The sequence below is a fragment of the Xiphophorus hellerii genome, chromosome 16 (genome assembly GCF_003331165.1).
Source record: "Xiphophorus hellerii strain 12219 chromosome 16, Xiphophorus_hellerii-4.1, whole genome shotgun sequence".
NCBI lineage: Eukaryota > Metazoa > Chordata > Actinopteri > Cyprinodontiformes > Poeciliidae > Xiphophorus > Xiphophorus hellerii.
This window is the reverse complement of record NC_045687.1, coordinates 21,983,144-21,995,436: the sequence shown is the minus strand read 5'-3', so window position 1 is coordinate 21,995,436 and position 12,293 is coordinate 21,983,144. Positions and strand designations below refer to the sequence as shown.

At 41.6% G+C, this 12,293-nt stretch overlaps 1 long non-coding RNA gene across 1 annotated transcript; it reads right to left on the bottom strand.

Annotated features, from left to right (window-relative positions):
* Positions 1-4,531: 4,531 nt before the first annotated feature.
* LOC116735984 (uncharacterized) lies at positions 4,532-12,279 on the bottom strand. Its single transcript, XR_004342465.1, has 2 exons — positions 10,270-12,279; positions 4,532-5,762 (listed from the first exon to the last, which is right to left on the bottom strand). It is a non-coding gene; the product is annotated as an uncharacterized LOC116735984 (long non-coding RNA).
* Positions 12,280-12,293: the final 14 nt, after the last annotated feature.

Genomic DNA, 12,293 nt, shown 5'->3' with positions numbered 1-12,293 from the left:
ATGGAACAAAACCTTCAGTAAAGTCTGTCGTAGATTTAAGTAGGAGTGAGTTTGAGTTGGAATCTGTGGACAATGTTACTGGTGATGTAATGCTGGACGACGATGGGCTGAATGGTGTTCTGAGGTTGAACTGGAACGCTTGGAGTGTGTGGTATTACAAAAAGGAAGACAAATAGAAAACAGTGATCACCTGATTTAAGTCTGCAGTGTAAAGACGTTTCATTATTTGAGAAAAATAAATTAGAAGAATTGAAAGCCTTGCATTGATTAGATCTTTGAATGAAAAACAGTTCTCTGTTTTGTTTTTAATTAAATCAGGCAGTATTGTTTAGCCAAGCTTAATGGAATAAATCCTTAACAACTGCACATTTTTATTACAGGTGGTGCTGGCACAGGAAAAAATCATTTAATCAGGGCAATTGAATATGAATCAAAACGTTTATTGTCGACTGTGCGTCGATAGTTGCTTATCAGAAGTGTTGTTATTGGGTAAAGGAGCACATGTGTAAAAATGTGATGGCTGATATCTGACATCCGGGAGATGAGTTATTGTCACTTCCTGTTTAGTAGTGAAAGATTAGCAAGAACTTCCTGTAGGGTCTGATAGACCAGATAGTGACTTCCTGTTGGAAGTGGGAGGGGCTTAGGTTATGTCATCAGGTAACCATGTGAATGTGATGAGGGCTGGTCTATAATGAGACATAGAAAGTCTGATGCAGCTCTGACTTTGTATGTGGAAGTTATTGCACCTTGATGGCAAATAGTCAGACTTTGACACTAAGCCACGCCCACATGAAAAATCCTGTGATAACTGTTTGACCTTCAGTGCCTCAAGGTTATGCTGAGTGATTCTGAAGTCCGTATCTCAAAAGCTGATAACGAGTTCGATCAGATGCGACGTCTATAAAAAAGAGGAAATGGCAACTTTGATCCAAAATGGCCGTCTTCCTGTTGAGTTTGGACCATGGCGACTTTTTTTGTAGGTCCTGACCAGATACACATGTGTACCAAGTTTCATGAGTCTGGGTTGAAGCATGACTTGGGGCTGATTTTTTAAAAACTTCTAGGGGGCGCTGTAGATAAATTAGGCCACGCCCACCAAGGATTCTTATGAATTCCTGTCTGGGGCTGGATAAGGATCCATCCCAGTAAGTTTGGTGCAACTCAGCTTGAAACTGTGGAATTTAGAGCCAAACATATGGCAGGGGCGTGACCTGTCACTTCGCTGCGTCGCCATGGCCACGCCCTCCATTGAAAACTCTTAGCACTTTAAAGCAAGTGAGCCCAATTGTTATCTGTCATTCAACACAAAATCATCTTGATTAGGTCAAGAGAGCCAGAGATAGCGCTTTCCAAGAAAAAAAGGCACTTCCTGTTCTGATGGGGCGGGGCTTAGACGTCAGACTATGACGATATAGGATCACCAGGCATCCAATCAGGATCACTCTTGCCAAGTTTGGTGCAGCTCAGTCGAAACATGTGGAATCTAGAGCCAAACATATGGCAATGGCGTTACAGGTCACTTCGCCACGCCGCCACGCTCCATCGAAACCAGTCAGGGTTGGAATACACAACCACTCATACCACAGCATGTACGGAAAACCACAAACGCAAAAATTCAATCATGTAGAAATCTACTGTTAATGTCTTCATGTTAAATAAAAAATATTACTTAATATTTAAGTATTTAGTCACTATTTCAGCTTGACTCATTCAGAACTGTTCTGATCGTTTCCATAGCAACGATCAGAAGCAAGACCTTGCCCCAGAAGTCCAGTGAGCTCACTGATGAGGTCATAGATGACATCATGTACATCACAATAGATCAAAGAAGTTCTAAAGACTTAATGTGTTGCGCTCCAACATTGAGCCCAAACAGTTTTCAGAGACCAGAAGCCAAAATGAAGATCAGTGATCGTTTCAGAACATTTTTGGATCATATCCATTTTCATCATGGAGCGAATGAGGAGAGCGAGGACGGATTAAACCCCATTAAGATGACCCACAACATGAGACGCTTTGAAAAAGACATGAGACCTGTGGAACACTTTTTTAGAAACCTGTCTGCTTTGTCCAGCTGGCACTCTGTGCACATGACTGCCTGTTTTTTCTTTATCTACATGTGCACAGTGTGGCTTGGCTGGACCGTTTCCTTCGTCGTGCTCTTCATGATTCTCCAGCTTTCGGTAAATTATTTAATTTCCAAAGGCTGGAGGATCGAGTGGAGCATCATACCCGACATGGGTGAGCCAGTGGAACATCTACAAGAGAACCTAAATATGGTTCAGATGTTCCACTGGATTGCCAAAACTGCTCAGAAAACCCAGAAGCTTTTTGGAAACATGGCTGACATGCTTGAGAAGATAAAAAACCTCTGCATGTGGGCCCGGCCAGAGCTCACTTTTAGGTTCTACGTGGGACTTTGGCTGGTGTTTATCTTCTCATGCATGTTTCCATTCCGGCTGCTGGGTTTTGTCATAGGTGTTTCTGTAGGGATCAAGATTTTTATCATCAACTTGATCTTTAAAAGGTTCCCAAAGCTGCGGCAGCGGTTTGACGTCCCCTACAACTTCTGGGCTAATTTACCCACTGACCTGCAGCTGAGGGACCCCAGAAACACCTTGCTGAGCAGATGGAAGGCCAAAGCAAAGGCCCGATGGAGCACGGCCCGAAGGAGCATTTCTGATGCTCTTCTCGGTGCCAGAAGGAGGCGCCTTTTCCCTCCACGCTCCCGCTTCATCGGGACCTTTCATGCATGGCGACGTCGGGTATGGCGACGATAGCGGACAAAAGTGTGTCCCAGGTCTCGCAGGATGATGGGAGCAACTGCTTTTGGAAAAGCGTTTCATGTTCAAGGAACAACCAACGGATGTCTGTGGGAAAAGGTAAGAAATGAAGTCACACCTGACGTTACGGTTTTTCCAGCCCCTCCTCTTGATCAAGGAACTTTTGGAGAGGAGCTAAAACTAACAAATTGGAAGATGAAAGAATCCCAGAACAAATCCTTATTGACCATTTCGAGGCTGGAGAAATCTGACTGGGACTGAACATGTGTCCTGATGTGTTCAGTTAAATCAAATTATGGGATTTAAAGGTAAAAAGATTTGACAGGTTTCCTGTTTGCAGGTTTCTCTCCGGGTGCTCCGGCTTCCTGCCACAGTCTGAAATTAAGACTGTTTAGTTAATTGGCCTCTAAATTGTGCTCAGGTGTGATTGAAACATTTCTTTTCTTTTCCTTGACTAAACCGTTTGCCTGGGTCTGAATTCCTGCCTGGGATCTTCTGTCTTCATGGGGTTTGCAGTTTCTCCGGTTCTCTCCGGCTTCCTCCTAGAGTCCAAAAAAATGATTGTTGATTTATTTGGCTTGTCTAGATGACCTTTGCCCCATGTCTTCTTCCCTCTCTTTTGCTCTTTTAGCAAAAATCAAAAAGTAGTTTCCTGTTTGCAGGTTTCTCTCCGGGTACTCCGGCTTCCTGCCACAGTCTAAAATCACGACTGTTTAGTTCATTGGTCTCTGAATTCTGTTAAGGTGTGATTGAAACATTTCTTTTATTTTCTGAAATGTTTGCCTGGGTCATCTTGCTGTGGATTGCCACATGACTGCCCCTTGCTGTGGCAATCCATCTGCTCAGGAAGGTGTTTGTGGTTCAGCTGCAGGTCGGTGGGTAAATTAGCCCAGAAGGTGTAGGGGGCGTCAAGCCGCTGCCGCAGCTTCGGGAACCCAGCCTGGGCTCTTCTGTCTTCATGGGGATTGAATGTTCTCCAAGTGGGGCCAAAACTATCCATCCATCCACTAAGGGGGCAACTTCGTTGGCGCAGGATCCGAATCCCTGGAGATCCCTGGATCCGGCGGACAATGTCGGCACAGGGGCCAGACCACCTGGAGGCGACGAGGGAGCCCTGGGACCACCTGGAGGCGTCGAGGGAGCCCTGGGACAACCTGGAGGCGACGAGGGAGCCCTGGGACCACGTGGAGGCGACGAGGGAGCCCTGGGACCACCTGGAGGCGTCGAGGGAGCCCTGGGACCACCTGGAGGCGACGAGGGAGCCCTGGGACCACCTGGAGGCGACGAGGGAGCCCTGGGACCACGTGGAGGCGACGAGGGAGCCCTGGGACCACCTGGAGGCGACGAGGGAGCCCTGGGACCACCTGGAGGCGACGAGGGAGCCATGGGACCACCTGGAGGCGTCGAGGGAGCCCTGGGACCACCTGGAGGCGACGAGGGAGCCCTGGGACCACCTGGAGGCGACGAGGGAGCTCTGGGACCACCTGGAGGCGACGAGGGAGCTGTGGGACCACCTGGAGGCGACGAGGGAGCTCTGGGACTGTGGCTGGCCTTTATCTTCTCATGCATATTTATGGAAATAAATATGTGCCATCAGAATTTGAATAAAAAATGCCTCTGAAATTTGAATGTTGTATATTAGTGCTTACTAGAGGAACTAGAATGACACAATGTTCAGAGTAGGTATTTCATTTCTCTGAGTCTGTACTGTTTATACAGGCAGTTTTAAATATGAAACTGAAATGGTTTTTTATGCAAAATTTTATTGAATGTACTTAGATGAGTTCATATATGCTTGAAGTATTAGAAAATAAATTACATAAGACAAACAAAACTTTTTTCTGATTCTTATAATGCAAGAAATGTAAAGTCCTAGAACAATGTACAAATGTACCTACTAGGTTCCTTTTGAGTAAAGAAAAAACAATCAAATTACAAATTTAGAACATTTTAGTTCTTAAACATGTCTACCATAAAGACACTAAAATTCACCTTTGTGGTAACATGATCAGCATTTTGCTTTACATTTCATAAATGGTGAATTTTGAAACTGGTACGGAAGCTTATTGCTATTTAATCCAGGGGAAAAAAATCGAGCGCTATCACGTTATAACGTCATACGTATCTTATTAAAACGTGATAGTTATCTTGTTAAAACATGATACGCATCTTGTATAAACATGATAATTTTATGTCCAGGAAGTGGCGGTATTATGCCAGGCTAGTACAGTGGCTAACAGGACTTGGTCAAGTTTCCCTTCATGTTTAGTCTAAAACACGGAGATACTGATGCTGCTTTGCACTGTGGTTGAAACCAATAATAGCAGGCACACTCTGAGCAGGATCCTAAACAGAACGGGACTGCACAGACGGAAACGTCAGTCCGATCCTCTAGCTGTGGCGGCGATCCTAACTGATTCTGGATCGAAGCTGAAGTTGGCTTTAGATTGTAGCTCCTCAGTCCTCTGGCTTGCAGAAGGGCCTTTACCATTCGGTACCCAGAGTGAGGCTGCCTGGATCTAATGTCTCTCTCACACATTGGTCTAAGTCATCATCTGACATGGTGGTGTATAATGCCCTCACTGAAAGACCAGATTCTGCCATCCGTCGATATACAGTCCGTCTAGATATACCCAAGAGTTTGGCGATGCATGGGACAGGGAGATGGAGTTCTAAAAGACTGCAAAGGTAGTCTGAGGATATGACCATCCGTTGTCGCCCAGCTGGTCCTTGCTCAATATGCACAACAGTTGTTTGTTGTTCTTCACTTTGTTTTTCTAAATTAATTAGTCTGTGCAAATGAGCTGACGCATCCAAAATATTTGAAGGAACATCTATCTGACAAGACATGGCATTTAAAAAAATTAGTTCTAGAGTGCAGATAAAGTCCAGGAAATCCAGATCCAGGGGCATACGGTCAAGGACATGCTCCGAACGATCACAGAGTCTATCAAAAATATGATCCAGCAAAAGTTCCTTGAAAAGAGAGAGAGAAAAAAACATGTCAAAAGAATTGTCAGTAAAATAAAAATGTATTTTGAAATCAGTAGGTCAGTATTGAGAAATCACAGTAATATAAATTAAATTATGATATTTAATCTGAAATAAGTTAAAATATGTACTTACAAGCAAACATTTTTCTTGAAAATGAGTTAAAATCAATTGAAAAAACAAAGGGAGTTGTTTATAGTGTTGCTAGGTAACGGAAGAGGTTTTATACCGCAAAATAAAAAGAATGTAAATTAATATTGTATATCAACACTTGTCAGATAAGAGAAGCAGCATTTTGGATGATGTTGTAATGACAACAAATTTCTTAATTAATTCATAAATGAAGTCACCTGAACAATACAGTAGCTGAACAGAATGGGGTTGTGGTTATAATTAATGTCGGAAGTTATCACAGCCCCTCCTTGAAGCACACAAGGCAGCCATATTAGCTTAGTATATTAGCGGTAGCATCTCCTGAAAAATTACACTTTACTAAGACTGCCTGTCTCAGTCTCACCTAAGACAACAATCAAACAACCCAGAAAGTCGCCACCCATCAGTTCTCTTTCAAGATTCTAGACTTGGCGCAAGTGGTATTTCTTTTTGAAATAAAACGGGGTAAATTGGGTGAGGGGCAGCGGGGAGGGGCTGGGGGGGCTAGGAGGTAGCGAGAGGTAATATGCTAGCACTACATGGTGTAAGATTAACAACGGCCCAAAACCGTGTTTTAAATCAAGCTTTAAGATAATGTATCAAACTTCATGCGCAAAATAAAATATACTACAGAAATATGAAAGCATTACGCCTCCATGGTCGCCAGCCTGGGTGACGCTGGTATTTCTTCAATATGACGGTTGCGTCACGTGATTAGCTGGGTCCTGGAATCTGACATCCATTGCTAATGTCTGTGACCTGAAGTCACCTCGCCACTTTTACAGCGAATTTTTAGACGTTGAATTTGAGACAGCGAATTTGAGCAAGTTGAATTGGAGGACACTGAAAATATTGCATTTGAATTTTGAAAAGTTGAATTTTTTTATATGCTGAATTTTTTAACACTGAAAATTTAAACTGTGAAAAATATGTATATTGAAAATTTGATCACTTTGAAATAGGAATGTGAATTTTTTTAATACATGAAAATTGCAACCATGTACAAATAATGACACTGAATTTTTTTTTCATGTACAAATAATGACACTGAATTTTTTTCATGTTAAAAATATATTCTGAATTTATTTTAACACTGAAAAAGTTAGCACTAATATAAAACATTCAAATTTCAGAGGCATTTTTTATTCAAATTCCGATGGCACATATTTACTTCCATACGTGTCAGAAAGAGCACACGCTTCTTAAAGAGACAGAGGCCCATTTTTAAGGTACAAAGTCAAATTACTTTTCAGTCATATTTGATATATAGAGCTTTTTTTTTTATCTACTAAAGGTAACATAGTTACTTGATTGTGCTATAAAACGGTACTATGTGCTTAGAGAATACATAATACCGCCCCTTTAAGAATGCATTCATGTGCTGAAAGTAGTAAATAAATAAAGGAAAATTCATTTTTAATTTAGGTTATTGGTGGATGAAAGAAATGACTTTCTTCCACCGGTCTTCCAGTCTGCTCACTATAAGGAGCAGAGCATCACTTTCCACTCAGATGTTGATCAGAAGACAGAGACATGCATGCCAACAAGTGACTGAGAGAGTAGTAGCGTCCAACGTGGAGCGAGGGAAACACAGATATGTGGAAAGTGCGTGGTGTGCAACAGTGAGTAACATCAGATCTTGCCAATCTGTTGTCTGAGCGGAGGGAAAGGGTTAAGCACCGACGGCTGCACAGGGCAGAGCTCGGCCTGATGGGAAACACGGCTCTGCCTAATTAACGAGCAGTTTACAGCGCCGCTCAGACGAGCCGAGGCGACGGGGCCCACAGCGTCCATCTGCAACAGCCGCGACTTTGATGCTGATTTGAGCCAATGATGAAGTCCTGTAAGTCACGCTGACATCAGGCCGAACACAGGCCTCTGAAGGAAGACAGCCTCGGTGGCTCGCAGTCTGTGCTGCCAGAGTTCAGTATCCAGGACTGAGAAGGACGCCCCTAAATAAAATCCTCTCTAACATAAGTAGAGTCAATTAGTATTTGATTTCATTGCAGTATCAGCATCACTGTTCTGCACCAGTTATTAGCACTATCAAGTAACTAACTTCAGTCATTGTAAAAATATCAAATATGACTTAAAATAAATTTGACTTTGTAATTTAACGCCTTGTAAATTGGGTCGCTGTCTCTTTAAAAACCCCTGCTGTTTTGAAGACTCCGCCTTCAGGAAGTCATCACAACATGGCTCCTCTGTTAACCCTTTAGCAACGTTTTCACCTGCTTTGCACTCAAAAGTAGCTCCTATAATGAGCTCAGATGAGTGTTTGCTAATTGCTGCAGGCTAGTCTGAAGGAGCTGAGTGGGGTCACCGCGGGGGAGGGCTGGTCTGTGAGGCAGAAGCTCAGAAGGTTGGAAACGGCAGCTAAGAGGAGGAGCTGTGTGCCGAAGGCGGGGCTAGGTCCGCCCAGGCTGAATGGTTGGCACGGGAGATTAAAGGATTTCTCAAACATGAATGAAAGAACCAAGGCAACACTCAAAGTATGTTTTTGATGAGGGGAATAATAATATAACAGGACGTAAACCTCAAAAGAGTTGATTTTACAAAATATTGCCCCCTTAATATTTTATTATACCCATCATACCTAAACCAATGATGTCGGACATTTCAGTTTTTCTTGTTTTAAAACCAGAACAGAGAACCACACCATACCAACCATTACCATACTTTCAGAATCTGGTCATTCTACATCTTTTACCTCATTTTTCAAACCTAGAGTCTTGCAGTGCCTTATCTGTGCACATAGTCACACTGATGTGTGAAGTGATCACAGCCTCTCCCAACCGCTTCGGTGTCACTTCTCACAAAACTTGAGAAAGCAGCGACACGCTAACAGGAGGTGACAGTACCAAAAGGCCATGTTGGACCAGAAAAGAGAAGGCAGAGGAAGAGAAGACTCTGCTGGAAGCTCAACATGGCTCGAAATCTGAGTGTGCGTCTTCTTTTCCCGTCTATTTTCAGATAATAGCTCTCCTTCACCTGAGAGGAGTCGGATAAGTCAGGGAAACGGTGAACCTCACAGCCCACGGACATCTCTGTATGCAATTTTAGCTTCATGCCTCAGAAGATTCAATTAATATTTTTACAAATTTTATTTAAAAATAGCATTTTTGGAGGCCTTAGTCCTAGACGCGGATGCCGCGGGTTCAACTCCCGGTCCTGGCGACCTTTGCCGCATGTCCTCGTCCTCTTTCCTGTCTGCCTACTGTTGCGAAAAATACAAGCCACTAGCGCCGCAAGAAACTCTTCGGAGGAAAAAAAAAAAAAAGTAGGATTTTTGACAGACTGCGGGTTAGTTTGTCACTTTGCCCAATTTGTGATCACTTATTGCCTTTTCATCTAGTGCCACTCTGTTTAGGTGGGTAATTTTAATGTATGACAATATAGAGTCATTGTAGATAGGAAAACAAGAGAAGTAAATTTCTGAAAAAATTTCAGAAATTTTGCGATTAGTCTCAGAAATCTTCTAGAAAAAAAACATGGAAATTTCTGAGTTTGAAAATCTAAAAAAGATTTTCAACTTTTGTCCAAAAGTTTAAAAAAATTTTTTTTTTAAAATAGAATTTTGAGTTTTGATTCAGAAATGTCCATGTTTCTTTGCCTAGAAAATTTCTAATTTTTATCTCAAAATTTCAGTCTGTTTTGAATGTAAATTTACTGCATAGATGTAGTTTAAATTGTTATAGTAAAACTGTAAAAAGGCACTAAAACATAACCCTGACCCTCAGTGTAAAGTTGAGTCTCTTATGTAAAGTTTCTGTTCCAGAGGTTTAAGCAAAGGGAACCGTTTTATCTTGACTGACATTTTCGTTCCACTTATCAGTCAAAGGCAACGTTCTGAACCTGGCATCATGACAGGATCCATCATACGGCTTGACTGACGGGAAACAAGGATTTGTTGGAATGTAGATGTACGCTTTGTCCATGAACACCATCATATAGTAAAAAAACAAAAAAAAACAAAAGTATGATTTATTTTCTATTTCTCAATAGTTCATACAAGAACATTTTAAAAAATGCAGTTTTGCTGCCAATTGTCACTAAAGTATATTTTGTGTTTTTATTGCCTTTTTCTTCTTTGAACAATAAAAGTCAAGGCTTGTTTTTGTTGCCAAAAGATGAATTGGGCAAAATATAAATAAATAAATAACTTTTGGCACACAAAATAAAAAAAACACGCTATGTTAGTTAAACTACATTTTTTATCATTGCATTCATATACAAGAAGCATTGTTCTCCTCCCTAATTATCACTATAATTCTCTCCACATGTGGTTACGGAGTGAGGGGCCAATTAAAGCCCCTACAGTCCGTTTTCCTAAACTCACCAGGACTCCGTCAGCTCAGTTCACACGCGGACAACGGTCTGAAGCGGCTTGTCAGGCACTCCGAAGCAGACGTTCCCTTATCTCTGCCGCAGTAATAAACAGTCATCAATGGTAAATGATGATGCATCTCAAAGGGATCCAAATCCGCCTGACTTCAAACACCGAGTCCTTCAGCAGGGGGAAGCTTTGATGTGGTCTGTCGCTGCACCGCTAACCGCGGAGCGCTGCTTTTACACCAGGCTACCGCTGCAAATCCACCAGGGAATGCCAAATTCAGTAGTTAGCAGACTTATGAATGTCATGCTAACAGTTCAAAGTAAGGATGAAGTTAATTAGACATCTATATTTCAAATTTTCTTGCCTTTTTTTTATCTGAGGAATGTCAGGGAAGGGATTTGACTAATGAGGGCTGCAGGCGTAGAAATGTACTTTTAACGGTGTGAGAAAAGGGTGAAAGGTAAAAGTGCTGCTTTCCAACGCCGTCTTTTCCACTTCAATATTTATTTATCCATTTAGCATCTGGAATGTGGCATGTAGAAGCTTGGTTAAATATTTGATGAAAGTCTAGTTTTTAGAAATGCACGAGTCTCAAAATAAACGATCAGTTGCACTTATTTTGATACGAGTGCGATTATTTACATTTATCGAAAATAATTGCAATGATGATTATATCCATGATTAATCACAGTGAGGATTCACAAACAAAACCTGGAATAATAAACACAAAATGTAACCTAACCTAAAGAGTCCCATCTAAATTATACTGAGATGGAAAAGCTTGGAGGAGGAAGCGAGAAATGACATGAAGATCAGTCTGGAGTTTTACACAGAAACAGAAGAAAAACAGTCAAATCAAAGCATGAGGAGAGCAACAAACAAACACAGCAGAGTCTGGGAAAGTGATGCAGCTTTTTTTTTTTTATATATATATCTGTCAGCTTCAAAGTGTGAAACAACTACCAAAACCTGATCACCAATCACATCTCAATCCTACACCTTTTTATTCCAGTTATATTCAAAATCTGATTCAATCGAATGCAAAACGGACCCACTCCACATTCGGACTGGAATACAGTCCAAACTCGGACTGTACTCACACGTAGACTTCTCGGTGTATTTGAACTTGACTTTCTTAAGCTTGGGTGTAGCCAAGCGATATTTCTGCAATGCAAGATTCTCTCTTAACAACAAACACATTGTCTCTCTGACCTGGGCAGGAATTTGTTCCAAAAAAACTCATTTTTTCCCCCCACATTTGAACTGAAACTAATAGGTACTATAATGTGTTTTTCAGCATGTTTTTTTTTTTATGTATTTGTGCCGATTCTGTTTTGTTGCCAAGAGTTGTGGTTCTCTGTAACTCACACCATTAACCTCTGTTTTTGGTTTTAGGAAACTACCGAGGCTTTTCATGCTGTGGGAGGCCTGAGACTTATCAGCATAAAACAGTGTTTGCTGATAGACAGACTGTCCACACTGGGACACCCACCCACTCATCTCAGTGTGGCTGTGTTTATATTCGCCATTTGAAATGAAAAAGAAAGAGTTAGGGCATTATAAGTTTAAATTGTTAAGCACAATGTGTGTAGATGCATGCCAGCGTACATCCATGTGCTGCGTACTTTCCAATGATGTTAGAAATGTTAACATTTATGTGTATGTTGATTGTTGTCGTGGTTTCTAGGTTTTGTTTTCTCTCTCTCTCTGCAGGTTTAGAGGCAGACTTTTCCATTACATTTGAGAAACCCGCAGAGAGATTTCTAGTAAAGTTTCATATATGCATCAAGTGGAGCATGATGGTGAGAGCCGTTGTGAAAGTGAATCTGTTGGGCCTCACCTTCACACTAGAACATCTTTTTTTTTTTTGTGCCACACTGCTGGGCAGGACATATAAAAATAATAAGAAAAAAAAATCAGAAATATTTTAAACAGTGTTCACTTTTTAGACTTCGCCTCATTATGTAGGTTGTCTGCTGAAGACGTCGGCAGTCTTTTCTGTGATTTTGTGATCATTTTCAGATCAT